This window comes from Manacus vitellinus, unplaced genomic scaffold, assembly GCF_001715985.3.
Source record: "Manacus vitellinus isolate BGI_N305 unplaced genomic scaffold, ASM171598v3 scaffold_73_pilon, whole genome shotgun sequence".
NCBI lineage: Eukaryota > Metazoa > Chordata > Aves > Passeriformes > Pipridae > Manacus > Manacus vitellinus.
Window position 1 is genome coordinate 267,142 of NW_021940773.1, and position 22,107 is coordinate 289,248.

The following is a 22,107-nucleotide window of genomic DNA, read 5'->3' on the forward strand; positions in this document are numbered from 1 at the left end:
CCAGCTTCAGTACCCAGGTGTCCAGCAAGCACTGCCAGCAGTGCCACCCCCAGGGAGCTGGTGACAGTTTGCCCATCCCTGCTTGGACAAGGCAGACCTACTTATATCTGCTTGAACCTCTTCCCCATTGCTGTCAGCTGTTCCACGAGGCTGCTTTTCTTTGGAAGCGTTGGATCCTGCAGGAGAGAGCGAAGGGGACAGTGGAGCAGGAGTGGTATCAGCTGTGTATGTGGCTTTGTTGTGTATGGCAAACCTGGAAAGCTGATGTGCCCTGTAGGGTTGGACCAGTGGGGACATTGCTCCTCCCTCCCCGTGTCCTCTTGGGTGACCTGTGACCTTGCAGTCTGCTCTACACACCTTTCACACTGCCCCAGCTGCTTTTACTTTATTGACTTCTGGGAGCTGTTCTGCGAGGTCTCTGCAAATGCTGAGGGCAGAATGAGCAGGTATTCCTGCAAGTTGGTCAGATTGTACCTGAGGAGGCACGTGGGCCTCTAGAGAAACAGGGAAGGGGGACGGAGAAAGGCAGATGGGAAAACGTAAAGGAACCTTTTCCTTGCATGATGAGACAAAATCACACGAAAAATAACTCAGCCTCAGTATGTGAAAGCAGAAGGGATGGTGTGGCCTGACCCCAATCAGTGCCCTCCCCAAAAGGTGGGATGCTACAACATGGTTTGTGTTGCCGTTCTCTGCAGTGTTATGCTTGGGAAGTTCAGCCCTTTGGATGCAGCTCCAAAATGTTGAACATTGCAAGAAATGAAGGAAGAGGTAACTAGGTGGGGTAGGGAGTTCAGGGTGCAGACACACTGACTACTAACAGGTTTTAAAGCAACCTGCGTGGCACAATTGTGCATGGAACAGCCTCACCAGCGCCCCTTTGCAGAAATGGGTGTTGGGAAGTGGTTCCCTGCCATGTTCACCTGGCATGCTGATCCAGCTAAATTGACTTCTGAAAGCCCACAGGCCTCTCTGTGGAGGCAGATGGTGAATCTGTCACTACATAGGTAGTTGTGGCACGTACAAGCTGCTCTACTACTTCTATAGCCCTGTTGTGCAGGCTGTAGGTTTTACTGTACATACCCAGCTCCTTTGCTCCAAGAAGCAGGTGCTAGAACATGGCATTTATTTGAACTGACATTTCAGAAACAAGAACTGGGTCTGGGCAAGCCTGTGGTCACCTCCTATCACTTCTATAAAAACTCAATAATCTTATGACACTGTTCTTGAAGGACATCCTACTGGGAGCAAATGGTGATGCAATGGTTTTGAACCCTGAGGCTTGTCTGAAGGTCAGGCCAAGGCCCAAAATACCGTTGGTGCAGTGCTGTGCCTCAGGGCTGGAAGTGTCACAGCCATGCAGGGAGGGGACAGTCAGCGGTCATTAAGGGCTGCTGGCAGGACACTTTACAACTCCCGGGGCAGACAGCCTCTTGATTGAGGGAGATAGAGTGCCAGTCAGGAAGGGACGTGGCTCTTCGGGCTGCTGCCTTTACACATGGGAAGGTCCTTGAGAAAGCACGTGCTCCAGGGTCAGTGTTACAGAGGGGCCTCAGACCGGCCCCGGGACAGCGAGTGACAGATGAGCTCAGCACCAAGAACATGAATTAGCCCTGATGGTTGGCGAGACCTGAGGCACAGGACAGCTGGGACACCCCAGCCATGTGAGCAGGCACAGCCCCTGCACCCAGATCATATCTCTGTGCTGACCCCGGGTGTTCAGGCTACGTGACAGTCCAGGGGAACAGAGGGGCTTCCCACCTCCCAGGGCTGACACCGAGTGCACAGGTCACAACATCGGGCCCGTGCTACAGCAGTGAGCCACTTCTGACTCTTCTGTTGCTGTGTCTCCATTTAGGCATGGGAAGAACAGTCTGACTTTTATGCAAGTCCCTGGCTGTGCCTGGAAGTGTCACCATGAAAATGAACAGGGCAGCATGGATATGTGTCCAGCTCAGCAGTCTGCCCTCATCAAAGACAGCACAGGAGAACTATGCCCCATCATCACACAGGGAAAGAAAAAACTCTCATCTGAGTTTCACCACCAAAGAGGGGTTCCCATAGCTTCCTGCTGAGTTCTCTGGTGCAGCCGGGGCTCTAGGCAGGGCAGGGAATCCTAAACACCCTGCCTTACACCAGGGAACCATGTGGTGAGCCCAAGGAAGGCAAATTCTGCATCCACAACAGGGAATCACCTTGCTCTTGAGCTTCTTGACTCTACATTTGAGCCAGGTAGAGGCCAAAGACAGAGCTGGTGCTTATGCCCTCAATTCTGTTTGTCCTAGTTTTCCAAATGGTGGAAGTGCACGAGTCTAAGGAGAAGCTTTGCTAGCACTTGCATAACTTAATCTGCTTCTTGAAATCCCAATCACCCGTTCCTCCCTTGCAGACAGATTTACTGCCTACATCTGAACATGCTCCCATGGAAGTTGCCTGAAAGACATTTCTTACTCATTCTGTACCTGACTTACTCCGAATTTCAGCCTGTCCTGTCTATTCTTACCTCCTCTTTCAGAACAAAGTGCAAAGTGGAACAAAGTGTCTGCACAGCTGCTATTTGCAGCTTAAGACACAAAATAGGTGCACAGTGGGAGGATCTCTGCTGCCTCGGTGGCAGAGGGGCCACATTGCTGCACACTCACATTCCCACTCTACAGGCTCCCTCTGTGGGGTGGGCTTGCACCTGTAAATCCATCACGGATTTGGACATGGCACTGGATAAAGAACTTCTCTCCCCAGGGACACATATGGTCCAAAGGCAAAAAAGAAACGAGGCTTCCCCTCTAAGTAGGGGACTCCTGAGACGCTCGGGTTTAAGCCATTAGCACAAGCCCTCCTGGAGCCTGTTTGGTGACATGTTCTCCCTGCTGAACTTTCTCAACGACACTCAATCTAAACTGAGTCTGGGCCTGCGGGTTTGCTGCAGGCTGCATTCTTCTCCCGGCGGCTCGGGGGGACACGAGTGAGTCTGGAAGGGAGAAAGATGCCAAAGCGATTATTTAGCCCTTGCTAATGCTCCAGCATGGTTCCGTATCCCTGCCGCAGTGGTCCCAGGGCTTTGCTATCAGACACCATGATGCTTGCAGAGCTCCACTGTGGCCACCAGCTGTCGTGGTGTGCCCCCAGACGGGCTAAACCCAGCCAGAGCTGCAGGCCACTGGAGTCGGGGGAATGGAAGGGTTTCCCACACATGGTTCCATATCCATCGGGGCTCACCGCAGTGATCCCAGGGAATGCTTTGCTACCAGACGTCCCTATGTTTGCCAAGCTCAAGTGTGGCCACCACATGACACGGTGTACCTACAGATGGACCAACCCAGCCAGAATCACAGGCTCACAGAATTGGGAGGGTTGGAAGGGACTTCTGGAGATCATGGGGTCCAAACCCCCTGCCAAGGCAGGGTCACCTCGAGTAGGTGACACAGGAATGCGTCCAGGTGTGTTTCGAATTTCTCCAGAGACCCTTTGCTCCCAGAGGTCCTGACACTTGCAGAGCTCCACTGTGGCCACCAGATGCCGTAGTATACCCACAAATGAACCAAACCAGCCAGAATCACAGACTTGCAGAGCTCCACTGTGGCCACCAGATGTAATGGTGTGCCCGCAAATGAACCAAACCAACCAGAATCACAGTCACAGACGCACAGACTGGCAGCTCGAGTGTGGCCACCAGACATCATGGTGTACCCACGGATGGACCAAACCCAGTCAGAGCTACAGGTCGGAACACAAGTAGTGTGGCTGCTGAGGTTACACGCAGGGAAGGGTTTCCAAGGCATGGCTCTACATCCATCTGGGCCTGCCACAGTGATCCTGGGGAATGCTTTGCTACCAGACATCCCAGAACTCACTGAGCTCGAGTGTAGCCACCAGATGTCATGGCCAGCCAGAGCTGCAGCTTTGGAATCCAAGCGCTGCAGATGCAGTGGTTACACGAATGGAATGGTTTCCGCACTAACTAGATGGTTGCTTTTGGTTTTAAACAGAGCTGCTGGCAAACAGCTATAATATAACTTACTGTCCTGCTGCCTAAGTTTGGTAATCCTCAACCTGAAATAGTTCCAGTAGCTGGCTCAGTGTCAGGACATAAGTTTATTTGAAACAAGGGAAAAACACTTCCTGAGGTGGCTAGAGAAGAGAGCAGCTGGTAGGATGCCTGGTGAGGAGCAAAGGGCTTCTAGGGCCTGTCACAGCCACGAGTGAGTACAGGAATATGGGGGCTGCCAGGGGTCTGAATTACTGCAGCTGCTGCTGGGAGGAGGCAGTTGGTTTTGGCCCAGAGGAGCAAGCAAAGACAGCAGGTATGGCATTCCAAGGCGACAGCAGCAAGATGCAGGTTAGTTCTCCCCTGCTCCCTCCTGCAAAGCTGCCCCAGAGGCTGCATAAGGGCTGGGGTTGCTGCAGCAGAGGTGAGGACAGAGCAGGCTCTAACACAGTATTTGTGAGGCAACTGCTCCTTTACCACTAGAAATGGATGAGGCTGTGTCAGCCCGCCCAGATGTACAGGCATATGCCAAAGGTAGAGTGGAAACATGCCAGGCTCACTCATCGCTCCAGGAAATCCGCTTGGATAAGAACAAACTTTCTCTGTTGTTTTTTTTTAAATCTCTCAGACACCTACACTCAACTTGTCATCAGCTGTCTGGAGCCAATGCTATCTTGCATGCCACATGCTTCACTGGGAAGGAAGGGGGTGATGGTTAGGCAACCTATACAAGGCTTCTACTCTGAGCAGCTCAGCTGCAGGTACCCCATTACTCACTCCTCTTGCTGGCAGGCCCCAGGCATAGCTGACCCCCTCTGGACACACTCCCATGTGTGGGAACCAGTCCACAGCAGTGTCTGCACTGGGTGCAGCTGTGTCAGATGCCCCCTCCCCAAGGCTGAGTACTAGCTGTGCTCTCTGAGGCACTCACATCATCTCTGTACTCCCTGACCTGGCCACCTAGAGTCGAGTGCCCCAGCTCTGCACACAGGGCGTGCGAGGGCCTGAGCCGGGCCTGGTGCTTGGGGTGAAGTGCTCTGATGTCACAACTGTGGGACTTGAGACCATTTCCTGGCAGTTTCATGTACACTTGAGTCACTCTGCCCTTTGCTCTAGAAACCTCCTGTTTGACCTCAACAGAAAAGACCAAGCGAGAAATTTCCCCCCATTTCTGCTCATACCCCTGCAACGCAGCGTTTACAATGGGGTGGTATGCAGAAACTTTCTTCTGGCTTCACCTCTGGTTTAAATGTTCCTGGTGACACTCCCAGCTCCCCATCAGAGGTTTGTGCAGACTTCTGATTGTGCAGATAACTGTTATTCCTTCTTCCCAGTTGCTTCATGGTATGCAACAGGACATTAGTCAAAACAGTTGTTCCTCAGGTAACATGCTTTTTGACCTGTCTACAAATATCTGTTACCTGCAGATTTTCTGCTATATTTCCCTGAAGAATGTCCCAACTGAAATGTCAGGATAACAGGATGGATGATGTAGCACATCTTTTCATCTCTGAGATGACAGGACTGACAGCAGCTATAAGTCAATGTGAGACCAGGATCTGCACAGAGGATCTTTGCTTTTTCCCAAAGCCCTTCCTTATGTCCAGTCCCCCCTGCCAATAGTGGAAAGCAGTGCTGCTTTCCTTGGAGGATGCTACCAAAGATGTGCTCCCAGTGCCTGCTGTGCCTGGCATTCAGCCGTGTGTGTGAGCTGGCTGAGGCCTGGGGGCTGCCTCAACTGTCTGCTCCCGTCTGGTGCCCTGACCCAGACCTGCCAGAGGCCAAAATGCTGCCTGGGAGGAAGGAGCCCATGCTCAGCTTCTCCCTGCATCTCTAGCTGTGGTTTTCCAGGCAGATTTCCAGGTGTATGTGTGTATGTCTTGCATCCAGGCCTCCAAAGAAACCCCCAAGTCTCAGATTCCCCAGGAAAGAAAGAGAGGAAGGGAAATCCCCCTTTGAAATGGCTTCTCTCTCAAGAGGTGTCAAACAAAGAGACCAAGGGGACAATGCATGGCTCTGCACAGTCTCTTGGCAAATGAACAGAGATAACTTGGAAGCTGTGCTTCTGTTTTGCTCCCTTTCTTTCCGTTTGTTTTCCATTTCTACACTATCAAGGTAACTTTTGGCAAAACAAAACTGAGCGAACCCTCTGGCTCACAGCAGGCAGAAGGCAGCACAGACTCAGCTGCCAGGATGGATTGCACCAGTTGCAGAAGTCAGGCCTCACTCCCCCAGTTGAAAAATTAAAAACGAATTAAACATGCAGCAGGTGTTAATGGAAGGTATGAACCAGCTGGCAAACCACAAGCCTTGGAAAAGGTACAAACCAAATGCAGACAGGAAATCCCCCACCCAGCCAGGACCTGGAAGTTGTCTACACCTGAAGGAGAAGTAAGTGGGGGTGGTTTACTTTAGGTCGATTATTTGCAGATGACTGAGCGTGAGTGACGTTTGTTCCCTTAGTTCTACAGCAGTATTATCAAACAAGTGAAAAACCAGCCCTTGCTAATTCCTGTGACCCCTTTCCTCTGAATGGTTGCTTCTCTCCCCTCTGAAGACCTGATCCTGACCTCCTTGAGTCACTGGCACTTAATCATGATGTAGGTGTCAAAGGAGCACTCCTGCCAGACAGTCTCTACACAGCTGGGTCCCAGTTTTAGGGCATTCAGGCCTGGCTGAGGGATGAGGAAAGGGAATTATGTCCATGAGCTGCAAGGAAGGCTAAATTTCTTGGTGGAACCAGACTGCAGTGTTTCAAGGATTGCTGCTTACATAAAGTGTGTTGGGTCCCACCTTTACTATTCCCTCACGGAGATCCAAAAGCTGAAAAGATTACAGGGCAACAGCCAGAGGTGAGGATTTTACAGATAAGGCAAAACGGTCTTAAACATGGCCAATACTCACAAAGAGGAAGCTGGCTGAGACAACAGTCCCATACTTTTCTCTCTGGAAGGCCAGCTCACCTGGCCTGAATCTTTGCTAGAGTTATACACCTTTTCTGAAACCCACCCACCCACCCTTGTGAGCAGTCCATTTTTCATTTCCCCATTCCCACCCCTCCCCTGCCCCGCATGCCCTCGTTACTTCGCACTGGCTCCAGATAACTCTACGTGTATTTATCTTGCAGAAACAATCCATCACTTACGTTTTCTGCTTTATTGACCTTCTCCCATGTGGCACCTGGCTCCACTGCAGCTCGCTGTGGTACGTGACCTACCCGTCCTCCTGCAGACTCTGCCACGGCTCCAGCTCCACCGCAGCGACCGCAGCCACGGCTCAGGCCCTGCAAGGCAACGGGGAAGGACTGTCCTCACAGGGGCCAGCTACTCCTTTGGTTGGGAAATGGGAATTCATTTCAACTGTCTGCTGGCAAAGATGGACTGGGCTGGGTGAATTTTGGAGTTCTCTGTCTAGTGGTAGAGATGGGACACAAAACTGATCACAGAGACACTAAACATACATATTTCCACATGGATTTTTTTTTTGGCAGAGAAACCACTTGTTATAAATAGAAGGAAAAGAATAACTCAAGGCCTCTGAGAGGCTGTGGCAGTGACAAGCTCTGTTCCTAAAAGAGGTATGAGTTTGTTATCTAATTCTTAGTGTACCAAGGGAGCATATTTACATTGCAAAGTGTTCCTGAATTAGTAAGTATTTTTAAAGCTTTCCAAATAAACTTCAAAGCAGGAGCACTTCCCTTTGGTAGGGAAGGGCTGGCTATGAGTGGGAGCTCTGAATGTCACCTGCTAACCACTTCCTTCCTGCCATCAGACCTCTCCCCACGGGTGGGCTTCTCCTGCCTTTTTTTTGTCCTACCAGAAAAGCCTCATGAAATACAAGAAGCTCCAGAGGGGGCTCAGAGTAGGCTGCTGTTCATCACCTCTCTCCCAGTCAGTATTACTCGTTTTAGAAGCAGGACTACTACAAGAGGCAGAGGGCTCAGCTCCTTGGCAGCCTGTGGAAGCTGTGGAGCAGCCATTAGATGCAAGGAAAGGCAGGCATCAGCAGAAGTTGCTCAGGGGCTCCCAGCCTGCTGTCCCCATCCCCACCACATTTCCCAGGGCAGGGTCAGACTGCAGGGTTTAACTGGACACCCAGTGTCATTACAGAAACACGTGTCTTTTGGAAACACGACTGACCCTTTGGAACTGACACACCATGAAGGTGAATTCAAGAAAAGCAACCACACATGGCAAATACTTGGGCAATTTCCTCTTGGTACATAATTGCTTGTTTTGTGACCTAAAAAACAGTATTCTTTACAGTCCTTCACAGGGGACAGGTTACCGAAACTATTTATAGCTGCTTTGATCCCTTCTGCAGTGGAGGTGGTGATACATTGATCAACCAGACGTGACATAATTCCCGATGCTGCCATCCCCAGCAATGCCCCGTGTGACCTACTCCTCAGCGTTGCCGTGGGCACACGTTATCAGCCCCATCTATTGCAGACATGGAAGAGGTCCCTCCCTAGCAGAGGACGCTTGGGAAATGCAGGATACCAGGCATGCTACATTGTGTCATTGGCCCTTGATGAGGGGGTGAGGGAAGTCCATCCCGGCAGTACTTTTCCACTTGCTTTCCTACCCAGGAGCTGGTAGCGGGGCTGTTGCGACACAGGAGCTTCACATGTCACACGGAGGAGCTCCAGTGAGGCTGATCCTTGCAGAGCCAGAGGTCACATGTGGCCTGGAATTCCTCATTAGTTTGGTGGTGCTAATGCACAGGGAGTTATTCTCAGGGATGAGAGATCTCAGGTGTTCCTTCCTTCCAGAAAGTACCTGCAATTCAATTGCAATGACTCTAGATAATACATATTCAATGGTTTGTGTTAATAGTCATTGGAAATGTCTGAAAAACAAGAAGGTTGAAGTATGTGGAGCCTCTTTTCAATCAGCAGTGACTTTGTAGCTTTTTCCATGGTTGGATAGGAGCAAAAGTCTGGCAATTTCCCAAGGAATGGGAATCCTAAAGAACACAAACCTGCTGTTTTGATTATGCAACTGCTTTGTTGCCATAACATTTGTGTTTCCTTTTGACAATGGTGACAATACTTTTATGTCAAAAGGCAGTGATGACACATTGCATTTAAGATGGTCATAAACACAACCGGAAAAGCAAATTGTAACACAAAGAAACCCACGGAAAATACAGGTATTCTTTGGAGGTAGGATAAGGGAAGGGGAGCAGTCCCCATGGAAAAGAAACCTGAAGGAAAGAAAGAGGGAGAATACCCTGCAGAGGAGCATGGCTGGGAAGCCAAGAGGCTGTCTGAGGAGCAGAGGCACCACTGGTGCTCAGGTCCAAGGAGGCTGAGGATGTTTAGAGGCCTGGGACAAGCTGCTTTCTGGACCATGACCTACTGGAATGAGCTAGTCAGATTTTGATCCAAGGCAAAAGAAACCTGGAAAAGGCTCCTCCTCTTAGAGATTGTATTACCACTGCAACAGTGAGAATTAACCTGGCACTTCCCCCATGGATCTTCAGCTTATGAAATCTTGGCCTTTTCAAAGTCTTTATTACCATTTGAGCCCCTACCACAGTTTTATTATAAAGAACTTACAGTTACATATACAGGGAAATCCCTCTGTCTCCTGCCTAAGAAATCATGTGACATATAAGCAAAAGAGCCTCCAAACAGAGCATCTGAAACAAACTTTGCTAAGTGGCCTGTTCCTCAAAAATTCCACTTCCCATAAATATTTTCTTCTCTCATTTCCTGTGTTCTACTTGTTACGTTGTTTAAGTCGAATCACTGTGTGGCAATTGCTCAGATACAGAAGGTGACTCTAAGTGCCCCAGGAGCAAGTGCAACTGCATGGATGAGAAGGACAAGTGAGTGATCATGGAAACCACTGATATGGCAAAGTGCAAACTGATAAAACAATTTAAAATCCTCTCCTTTCCTGACTGGCAACAGCCTCCTCAGTTAAACTGGCCTTTAACATGGGTGCTTTAGGAAGGGTTTCTTTAAAGACCAGAGGGCACAGGTTTGGCCTAACGTGGCTGTCCATGACTCAGGGCCTCTGACGTCATTCTGCTCCTGGCAGGAAAAGAGAGAAAGGGCAGTGAGTTCAGATAGGACCGATGCAGCTTCTAACTTAACACAGGACATGTGCCACCCACCAAACCTGAGTAAGGCAGAGGCATACAGATGCCCCTGGAGTAACGCCTGCAAGCACAATCAGGGGGAACAGCATCTCTAGAGTAACTCCTCTCTCTCCGGTCCCCAGGATGTTAGGGCCTTCTTCTGTTGTCATCCTTGCTTCCAGTGGTTTCCCTTCTCCCTTTTTCATGAAGCAGCATTTTCCCCCCCACATCAACACATCCTCTGCAGCCCGAAGGCAGCATCAAAGAAACCCAGGACAAGCTGTGGCCTGTCCCCAGGAATGCCATCCCCAGGCAGAGGAGCAGCGGGAGGCACATGGGGCTGACCTCGCTGGAGGAGGCAGGGAGCTGCACAAGATAAAATGCACCTGTTTTATTGAAGGCGTGTTTACACTGAGGATCAGATCCTGCCTTACTCTGCTAAAACCGTACAGTGGAGTGGCTTTTCTGGAACAGCTCCTGAATGGGCTTGTCCAAACAGCAGCAGGGGAACATCAAAAGGTGCAGCGATCACCCGCAGATAAGCACCCAACTGTCTGATCCTGAGTGCCCCCGGGCACGGCTCAGCAGCTTGTCTGCCCTCCATGAGCTCTCTGTATGGCCCTCCCCTGTACCAGAGCCTCTTTCTGCAGTGACTGCTCCACACCTGTGGCAGAGGAGAACTGACTGCCAGTCACAAAGCTCTGATCTCCAAAGAATAGTTAGTTACTGGTCAGATAACTCTCGGTGGGAAGCCTTTTGGACAGAGAAAGGAATGGGAACACAAGCTTGGGTCAGTGCTCGAGCAAGCAAGTCCCTGCTGCAGTGACCCAGCCACAGTGGGAAGTGTGTTTGCATCAACCATGGCTCAGTAATTATAGCAACAGATGACTCGAGATCAAAGTGTGCTTGTGAATGATGTGGCGAAGTAAATCGATGGAAATCTGAGCTTTTTTATCTCTGGATCTGTCTTTAATGCTGACTTCTGTCCAGCTTTAACCTGCCCTGGGAAAGCATCTCATCTGGCAATGCAGCAGTGCTGGCCCGGGCACACCCTGCAGGCCACCCAGCTCCCCCAGGGCTCCTGCCCTGTGCCCAGTGTGCCTGGGGCCAGCAGGGTGCCTGTGGGGCCAGTAGACACTGGGCTCTGGGGCTGAGCACGGGGTTCTGTCCCTGCAGAAGGGCACGTTTGCTGTCACAGGGAGTCAACAGAGCCAGGTGCCCGGGAACCTTGAGTTGACAATGCAAGGTGCTGCTGGTGGTTGCTGCTTCCAGGGGCTGCTCCTCCCATTATGAAAACCCCAGGAGGCATCTGCTCCTCCACTGGATGCAGCCCAAGTGCTCCAGAGGTAGGTTCTGACCCAACTGCTCCCAGCCTTGCCCACCCATAAGGCTAAAGCCCAAAGAAGGTTGGACAGGACAGCCCCTTCCTTCAGGGTGACACAGCCCACAGAAACCATGGCTGGGCAGCACATGGGAAGGATACCATTTGCACAGCCCTGTGAATAAATCCCATGATCACCCTTCACCTAGGTTGGATCTGTCTCCTTTCTGTTGCGTATGCTCCCATCAGCTTCTCTCCTGTGTTTATCCTGAATTTTGGACAGAGTTAATTACCTTGCTAGGATGCTGAGCTCCAGCCACTGCCCACACCAGATGTTCTCTTGGTGCCAACCATCGGTAAGTGCTCCACTGGGATTGTGTCATCTCTGCTCTGGTTCTCCAACAGGGCTTAGCAGAAGTGAGGCAGGGAGAGGTTTTCTAAATGTAAGACACAAAGAAAGAAGTTATTTCACACACTGGTCTCTCCTGTGGTTGCACACTGGCTCCAGACACCTTTCCTGCACGGTTCCTGGTGTTTGAGTCAAAAGTGGCAGAGTGTGGAGAGAAGGCCAGGGTGGCTATGGGTTAGGTGGAGAGAACAACTCCTGACTTACAAAGTGTTCCCCAGGTGTCTCCGAGACAGTCTTGATCTCTGTTGGTGATCTCTGCTGCTTTAATTTGCTGGTTTAATTCCACAGGCAGTGCCTCCTGCACAGTCACCATGCGGCCCATGTTGGGTTAAGTTTAGAGTTGCCCCCCCGGGATTAGGCACCGATGCCACCTATACATGAGATTTCCCAAATCACATCAATCATCGGGGTTTTTCCTTGCTTATGCTGAGATGCTGTGCTGCTCCTACATGATGATTTCTCAATAGAGCAGAGAGGCTTAATTATCGGGTTGCGAAGTTCCCAAGGGTCTTATGAAAGTTGAACTGGAAGAGCGAAGTATCATGACATACTGGGACTCCTTAAACCGTGATAAGTTGTTACCCAAAAATTTGCTGTGATCCAGGGGAAGTCTGTCCCCTAAACCAGCTGCCCAACGTGCATGTGTTTTGGTTTTATCATCAAAGTCCACAAGATGAACACGCAATTCATTATCATTTAGGGTAGTGCTTTGAATGTTATCATTTGAGCTTCTTAGAAGGTTAATCTTTCTGTCCCTGGGATCACATCTTCCCGATGAGGAACAATTAGAGTATCCTGTGGTGAAACACTGGATTATTATTAATGAAACCTATGCTGCCCTGGAGTTTTAATTGACTCAAGCGTTTAAACACAAGCCTGACTTAAAACATGTGGGCACTCTCATTCCTGCCACAGGAGCTACCAATGCTTTTCATACAATGCCGAGAAATGTTAACTATTAAAACCAGGTTTGATTATTTATTAACCTTAGTTCCTCACGTCATACCCCAAACCCCTCATCAGAAAGTGCTGAGCACTTAATGCGCCCTTGAAACTAAGCAGGGGTTTAACTACATCTTTCTTTCCCTTAAGTCTTGCAGGAAGAAATGTCTGGATTCTGTCAGTGCAACAGCTATCCACCTTTCCAATTCTCCTTTCCCACTGCAAGCTCTTGGATGGAGACAAAAAGTTTCCAGGCCCAGCCCCTTTGTGCTGCCTGTGTGTATGACCAGGATACAGCTGCCTCTCAGTTCTGCATGGAGACTCCCGGCTATTCCCACAGGACTGGCTGAATTTCCCAGGCCATGTGCTGGAGCAGATGCAAGCTGCTTGCACAGAAAGGAGCGGAGCTGGCTGGATTTGGATCTTCATGGGAGCAGGCCCACAGGGAGCAAAGGCACTGGTTGCTGCCAATGGCTGTCAACGAGGAGCAGTTCATGCAATTCCCATCTGCTGGCCCGCTAAATGTCATGGTCCAGGAATGCAGCTACTGCTCAGGCAGTTGCCAGCTGGCCACAGTAACTGCAGGTGTGTATCTTTTTATTTGTTTATATATGTAAATCGAGTCCAAAGTCTCAAACGATTAAGTCATGCGATGCAAGGCATGTGACAGTGGTTAATAGTGAAGGGCAGACAAGGGTGACAGGAGGAAAGCATTTCAAAGTGGCAGCTGTGAGGTAAATCATATTGGAATTGGGTAACCTGGATTTAGGGGAGAGGTTGGAAAGGAAGGGCGTAGCACTGGGAGAGGAGCTCTTTCTTTTTTTTTCTCTGTGGAGGGCCCTGGTACTGAGGCTTCGGCCCTGATTTTTGTTTTACATCTGCTACTGCAGTGCTGATGTGCACCCACCAGCCTCATCAGAGAGGGGCCTGACTGACACCTAGAGAAGCCACAAAGTACTGGGGCTGGCTGCAGGTTTTGGGATATGCTCTTGGTACCAGAGGAGGCTCTCCCTCTTCCCTCTCCCTCTTCCAATTCCTCTCCCTCCCTCTCTCCTTTTCCTGGGCTCTCCGTAGCACATGAGACAGGGCAGAGAGATGAATGAAATGGGCTGATGGATGGAAGGAACGCTGCTGGACTCACGCTGGATCACACGGGATGTGGAAGATGCCCAGTTGAATAGCAACTGGATCTGACCCCGTAATTACCACTGCCACCACGTGTCTGAGCTGCAGCTGAGTGCACAAACAAAGCACTTGCCCATGCACTGACTGTTCTTCACATTAAGTGTTCCTGGGTCCTGGTCTTTTAAAAAAGAACATAAAACCTGGTCTGATCCTCCTGGAGCTGAGTAGGGACCTCTGTACGGACTTCAGGAGAGCTGTACCCTGACATACAACTAGCCTTGTGGCAGACATCAAATGATGTTGTTCCCCAGCAGTCTGCTGATGTTATCACCCTTTCTTTGAGGAGTGAGAACAACAAGATCCTACAATGACAAACCACAGTGTTTGTTGTGGTAGCAGACAGGTAAAAAAAAAAAGAAAAGAAAAGAAACCTTCCCAAATAATTACAAAAAAAGAGTACATTTCATGTCTCATGTCCTTTGTGTTTTTCATGGACCAAGCACCTTACAGACAATTTGCTCATGATCTGCCATACAAAGGGGACAAGGAACCATCATGGAACACAGACATAAGCCAACTGGAGAGGAGAACAGCACCATTACAGGGGAATCATTATCTTACGCATAAAACTCTAAATCAGCGCCACATTTCAGGCTCACAATTCCAGGGAACAAGGAAAAGCTTATTTTACATTAAGTTTCTTGCTGGTGGGTGCTTTCACCCAGAGACTAAATGTTGTTTAAAGCACTGCCACACGGAAAGCTCTGCAACAGCCAGAAGTTGTTTCACCTTCACCCACTGTTGGCTTGATAGGAATGAAGGATTTGCATTTTTGCTACAAGTATTTTTCTTCTAGGTATAAGGCTACTACAAAACCAGCACAATGAATTAGGTTTGAGTCTCTGATAAGCAGGAGTGTCAAATATTACAGGCTGTTGTGGCTTTGGGTATTGTTTGGTTTTTTTTCCTTCAAATTCATCAAATTCTCTGAGGTTTTGAGTCTATAATAAACCAGCCAGGTGGATACAAAACTTGTCAGAGACCAAACTTGTGCCTAAAAGCAGTCAAAGGGAGAGTCAGAGCTGTGCATGCACCCAGCAGGATGAACCCTGCTGTGGCCCTTCAGCCACTCCAGGTCTAGAAAGATGCCAAGAGGGTTGAGCAATGTGCCCTTAGACTTCTGTGCCCTGTCATCACGAGGCCGTATGATTTCACTCAATTACCAAGTCCTAATAGGCGCGTGGCACCTTGGCCTGACTGGCCGTTGGCTTTTCCAGAGTTGCTAGAGGGAGGAAAGGATTTTTCCATCCATGCTATTTGTTTGTTATTCCACTGTGAACTCCCCCAACTCCCTGGTGTCAAAACACCTGGCAGCGCTGCTTGTTTGTCCTGTTACTCTGAGTGCCGTGGCGGGTGGGAATTTGGCTGGCCCTGGGAAAGGAGCCACATCAAACACCTGGGCTCCGAGTCCCATGGGGATTGTGCTGCCTGGTTACTTGGGAAGATGATCCTCCAAGAAGATGTCGCTGCACTGATGGGGATGATGGGAAGGATCTCTACAAATGCTACAGGGTTAGTGTGAGGAGTCACTCTGGATAACACCCCAGTACCTCCAGTACTGGCCACACTTGGCTTTGGAGAAGTGAGCTGTAAGTCTGAAGGAAGAACCATACAGCAGGGAAGTGCTACATCCCTGTGTGCATCCCCAGGTCTGGGTGCCCTGTTCTCATGGTTATCAGAAGGCCCACAAACTCTACCAGGTCAGCTGCAGCCCCTGCTACTGTACAGCCTCACACAGAGAAACTCTACCAGCACCTGCAAATCCAGTTCTGTCCCTGGAAAAACGTGAGTGGAGCAGTGCTATAGACCATACTTCAGGGTGGAGACTCTTCTCCTCAAACCAGCTGCAATTGTTTGTTGTGTAATGGTGCCAATGAAGTTTTGTAACTCCCTCACATACTGGGAGGATTCACTTGATCATAAGAGCAATTTCACTTTCTGGCATCTACCATCCATCAGAAATTCCAGGCCAGAACTTTAAAGAGCAACTAATGACTTAGGATCTTATGACTGGTAAACGTTTCGACTGAGGTACCTCAGCAGGCAGGTACAGTCCTCCTCCTGAAACCTCCTCCTCAGAACAGGTATCAAAACTGTGGCTCGCTCCAAAAGCCCCACCTAGGCTAACAGTTGTCCCAGACAAGTCACAGAAGCTCCTTCTGAACCAAAATGTCAGCTCCAACTCCCAGATGAATCTCTGTGCAGGATTTCAGGGAGCACACGCACCCTTCCCTCAGTTCTGGGAAGTTTTAGGTGCAGCAGAGCCACAGGCACGTGGGGCACAGCTTAGGAACACTCGAGGCCACCTGTGGCCGTAAGGCCTGGCAGTGCTGACAGGCTTAAGGTGGCACCAAAACACGACCACCCTCAGCCTCCTGTCAGGCTTTGAAGTGCTTGCAACCAGCTGGTGACTTGTGAGGGGAGACATGGGCAGAGGGCAGGATTGAACACAAAGGGTCTGATGGAAGTTGGTTCTACTTTGGACGTGATTTGGACATGATTAGGCTTTCTTTATGAGATCCTTCAGATAGTTCCTGCAGGGCAAATCTAGCTAAGTAGTTTCATGACCTTCCCATACAGTAAGACTGACCCTATTTGGGAAGTCTGAATCCAGTGAAGCTTGGTAACTCCCTCTTACAGCTAAAGATGTTCAGTTAAGATCTGAAAAAAGCATCCTACCTCCCCTGAACCCATCTTGAACCCTGCCCTACACCAGTCCCTAGCAAAATGGTACCTGCATCCGTTCCACCCAGGCATACAATCAAAGGGTGACTCACTGTCACAATTCCTATTCATGCATTTATTGTCCAGATAACTCTCCATTAAGCTAATGAGTCATTCTTTTACACCCACCAAATGCATAGTTCGGCTGCTGCTGCCTTCTGCTATTCATAAATTAGAAGGAGGAGAACAGCCTTGATCCAGAAAATTTATCTCTACTGGTGAGCTCCATATTCCAAATTTAAGGAACTCAAGGTTTTCTGCGTGTGTTACAGGGAACAAGCAAGGCCCAGTACCTACTGCAGACCAGAGACACAATATTGCTTGGTGAAGTGCCTCACACCAGTCTGCTTCCAGAGCCAGAAGATGTTGGCCAGGGCTCTGCAGGCCTTGGGTGCCCAGGACTCATGGGCCACGTTGCAGCAGCTTCACTGAGATGAGCAGGCAGCTTCATTCCAGGCATCATTAAATTTCAAGCAGGGCAGGAGACAAAATGCTTGGCATAGCATTAAGTGCTGTTTTGTGATTTCAGTGCATCCAATGAACTGAGAAATGAGTTGGCAAATAAGAAAGTGTCTGTAATACACATTTTTCTGAGAATAATACAGTGTCTAGGCAGTGTCAAGATGAGGAGGTCCAATCATTTATTTTTTACATGCCTCATATGGTCTATAACATAAAGCTGTAGCCGAATGCTCTTTTGACCACTTTTAGCTGTGCTTTGCAGCTAAGATGAGCTGCCTGAGCCTTGTAAATAAAACAGAGAAAAAGGTGACTACTGGCCTTGTCTCTGGTTTGTGCTGCCGGCCCAGGCCAGGAGTGTCAAAGCAGCCCTTGGTTTCACACTGTCCTTCCCCCTGCCAGACAGTGGTGCCCTCAGACAGCGCACTGACAGCTGCATACGTCAGCAGCCAACCGGTTCAGCTTCCCAACGCTTAGCAAACTGTTTGCATAAGCACTGGGATCAGAGCAAGAATGAAGGAAGGATGGGCTTGAGCTTTAGAAAGGCTTTTTCCTACAGGTTTCTTATCTTCTCTCCTCTGTCTGTCCCCTTACTGCCTGTTTAAAGGACTTACTCCCCAGGAAGGAGCTCATGATGCCAGGTTTCCTCTGGACCGATGTCTAGAGCTGGAGCCTGCGGGGTCTCTGAGCTGAGCTTGCACTGCTCTGGTAGTTCCACTGAACATGGTTCCCTCTCAGGTCAGCTCAGGTTTGAATCCCAGGAGACTGCTCCTGCAGGGAGCAAACCAGTCCGTACACACACACAGTGAAGCGGCTCCCATGGTTCCCCTCTGCCTCCGAAAGTCTCGGCTCCCCACTGGACTGCCAGAGCTTTGGAAAATATTCTGTGTTTCTTTTTCTAAACATCTTTTTTTCCCATCTGTTCAAAAGGGCAAGGATGTGACATTGACCAATACTCAGAAATGTACTCTCCTGCTTTCAGAGGCAGTTATTGGAATGTGCTTGGTATTCAGATGATAACTTACATCTGCACCAACTTGCTGAGTGATGCTTTGAATCACGTCGTGATAAAGGGATGTGTTTGAAGTTTCTGAAGGCAATACCTCACTATCATTCCCTTTCAGTGCTTGGCACTCAGAGCTCTTCAGCCTTGCCTCTGTCAGCAGGTAGTCAGACCAAACTAAACTTCCCATCCAAGTAAACCTAAACCCCATTTGGGCTTATGTGATTATTGAATAAAAATAGGCAACTGGAAAAAACAAGGAAAACAATCTTTTTCCTGAACATGTTCACTTAATACAACCAGCAGCAGTGTTTTCCCCCAGCAAGTGTGACCTGAAGGGTAAGACCCTTCCAGGCCCCCCTCAGAGCCCAGCTTTGCACGGGCCATGTCATGGGATTTTTGGGGTGTTGGCTTCCCTTGTTTCGAGGCCATCTCCTCCAGAAACGGGCTTTAATTGCTCCTGCCACGAAGCCTGAGAGAGGAGTGCTAACACACCCACTGGCTGCGAGCAGGCCTGTGACTGCACATCAAAGCTGATCCCACCTCACAGCAGCAGCCATGAGCACATTCCAGGGAAACGAGAGCCCTGCAAAAGGGAGGATGGGGAACCCTGTATCCTCACAGTGCTCCCCACCCACCGCCGACTTCCATTAATTAATTAACTCTGCAGCTTTGTTCCCTTATCATAATCCTCCCAGCAACAGCACCGTAAATTGTATTTGCAACGATGCTTAAACAAGATGATCTCAGGTCTTTGCAACTTGACTCAAGGGTGGGAAACTCACAGCTTTGTGGTGATCTCCAATTCATTCATTATACAATCGGATCTTAATTGCTTGAAGAATGTGATTCTAGTAAATCTGGCCTCTAGTACCACTCCTGTTAAAGACTTCTGTTGCTAAATCTCTGCTGCTAAACACAGTCAGTCCATTTCTTGGGGTCTTTTCTCCTTCAGTGGACTCTGAAGTATTGAATTATCTGCAGAAATTCACAGAGTGTTCACCCAGCCCATATTTACCCACGAATAGGCACCAAACCTATTGAGCTGTTCTGAGAAGCAGAAGTTTTCAACAGCCCCCATGCTATGAACAGGTGACACAGAGTGACATCCTTGGGGTGGTTTTGAAGATGATTCTTCCTTCAAAGGAAAGACTGCACAGAGCAAACCCATCCCAAAGTCCTGCTATCCAAACAAAATGTGTCTAAATACAAACGCGGTGCAAGAGATTGATGCTGCTTGTGAAAACTTCAGCTCCAAGGGTCCCTGACTGAGACCCTCCCCTCCAGCACTGCATCAAGCTGTGCCTGCCTGCCAAAGGCACGCTCAGGTGTCACCAGAGCCAGCTCTGGGGACTCAGTAGGTGGCAGCCTTCACCTTGGCTTTGCAGGGATGTGTCACCCTATGGAAGGTGCTGGGGGGTTGCTGGGCACAGAGGACACTGACATCCCAGAAGACACGTGGTGGGCAGCCCCGGGAGGTACTGCCCCCATCTCTGACTCCACTGTGCTCCAAAGGAGCAATTAAAAAGGTACTTTGGAAGAGCTTTGGATCAGTGGAATCACTGCTCATTCATAGGGTTGACAGGAAGAGGGAGCAGTATAGATTTTCCCTATTTTTGGGGGAGAAATTTAGTACAGGGATGAAAATGCAGCCCATGAGAGCCATGTTTTGGGACCAGGACAATTTGGGCACTAACCAGAACCTAGCAGAGCTTTATGGGGCATATAACTCACATGCCCACAAAGAGGGGAACACTTTTCCCATGCAAGTCAACATTCATCCCTCAAGGAAGGTGGAAGGAGAAAGTGGGGGGTGGGATCTGGCCACAGAGGAGGTGAGACAGGCTCCTGCAAGAGACTGAAATTGCTGCTTTCAGCCTGCCTCCTTCTGGAGCCAAGATCAGGGACCAGCCCCAAGGCATCTGTTTGGTGGGGAGCAGCATCCTGCCCCTGGGTGGGGTGGGCTAAGTGATAGGGGCAGAATCCTCCTTATGTGGTACAGCTGCAGCTGGAACGGCCTAACTGATCCCAGCCTTGGCCCTCGCATCCCCACAAACCCAAGGTGTCCCTAAGCATTGCAGTTCAGATTTGAACTATGATACTGGACCTCTTTCCCAAAGCTCTTACAGTTTCAGGCACTGTCAAACTGATTTTTTTTGAACTGTTCACCTGAAAATGGGAGGAGGAGCCACCGCTAACGTGAGAAAGCATCCCGATTCCCCCAGTGGATACTGGCAACGCCTGCCCTACTCCTCAGCGTTCCGCCTGCCTGCCCTTCTCTGTCCCCCTGAGCGAGCTGCAATGACATAGCAAGCATATTTTCCCTCTTACCCAAAGGCAGGTGTATATTCACACTCCTGCCCTTCTCTCACAGCTCCTTACATAAATCACCGTTGGTTTTGGAGAGACGCCAACACAGTCTGAAGGAATGTGCACAGGACCTACCAGAAAAGGGTTTCCCCGTGTTTCTGACTCTATAATCCCCTTATTCAGAGTTAAACCAACAGGCTCACACCTCCTGCACTGAAAACCTTTTCCAACTCCATCCACTGCCTTTAAAAACAAACAAGGAAACCCACAAGCTCATGCCCAGCTATTACTATGAAAGAGAAAACAAGAAACACAAAGCAGAAGAATTTGCCACATGCAGCTCTGTAAGTGCTAAGTCCATGAGTGAGGAGACATTTGCCTTTGTTCCGCATAGTCAAACATGTCCTAATCTTTAGAACACCTTCACTCCAAAATTGCAGCTGATTGCTGAGTCAGAGGGGATTTGCTATTTAAGCAAGGGCCAGTGCTGAGGCCCCAAAGTGGTGATACTGCTAGACTAGGAATTTAGGCAGGGGCAAGGTCTGGGGAGAGGCTTCTGTGAAAAGCTGCCTGAAGTATGGGGGTGGCAGGACTCACCTGAGACCCCTGTATTGCCACCACAGATTGCAAAACTCAAAGCTGCAGCTCCGAACAGGCTCTGCATGGCGAGTGTCAGGTATGGAAACCATGGCGTGTCCAGTAAATGCTTTGGTGACCAGCTTTGGGGAAAGGTGCTGAGGAAAGGCAGGGTTCCCTCCATGCTGCTGAGCCCTCTAAAGCAGAGCAGCCAGTGACACCAAGAGTGACAGAATTTGGCTAAGGCCAGAGCACCCTCACTACATGCTCATAATAACAGCTAAATATCTACCTGGAAAAGCCGATAGTCCCTGTGGGGCCTAAAGAAGGTAATTAGAGCAATGCAGGCCAGGGGGCCGTGCTCACGGCATGGCTTTTGGAAGATGTTTCCCCTAACCCAAAGGGCACAGGCAAGAAGCAGAGGATGTTAGGGAGTCTCCTCTAAGCAGTACCTACCACAGCTCTTCATGAACCCCCTGCTCTGAGGCTTCAGAAAATCCCCCAGCTATTCTTTCATCCTCAAATCTCTACAAAATCCCAAAGCAGCACAGGGTCCTTGGGTGGCACAGACCAAGGTATGTGCACACAGCTAAATGTGCTTTGGCCGTCTGGCTATGGAACAGGATTACTCAGGCTTGCAAAACACCGTGAGAACGTGTGAATGAAGTCTGCAGACTTCTTCCTTGTTCCCAGTTTACTCTGGAACAATAGTTTACTTTACTCAAGCTCTTCCTGATCCATATCCACAGATCAGCAATGGGCTCAGCACTGCAGCCTGTCATGCAGACAGCCGAGATACCACGGGGCAATTTTCTCCTCGACACCGGTCTGCGATAGCTTTGAGGATGTCGCGGCTTTTTGGCACGAGGCAGCGAATCAGAGGCTGGCCCTGGGTCTGAGTCCCTGCCTTTCAAGCCTGAGCATCTGGCCAGCTGTTTGGCCCCAACAGAGTGCTGCCATTTTCCAGAGCAAGTGTGGCTGTTCTGTGGTTTCCATTGTTTACGTGCTCAAGAACCCTGGCTTTTATTCCCTGGTTCCCTGCCCGCCTCCCACCAGTCTTTCAGGTCTCGTGTTTGGCCGAGAGCATCCCGGGAATCTCCAGT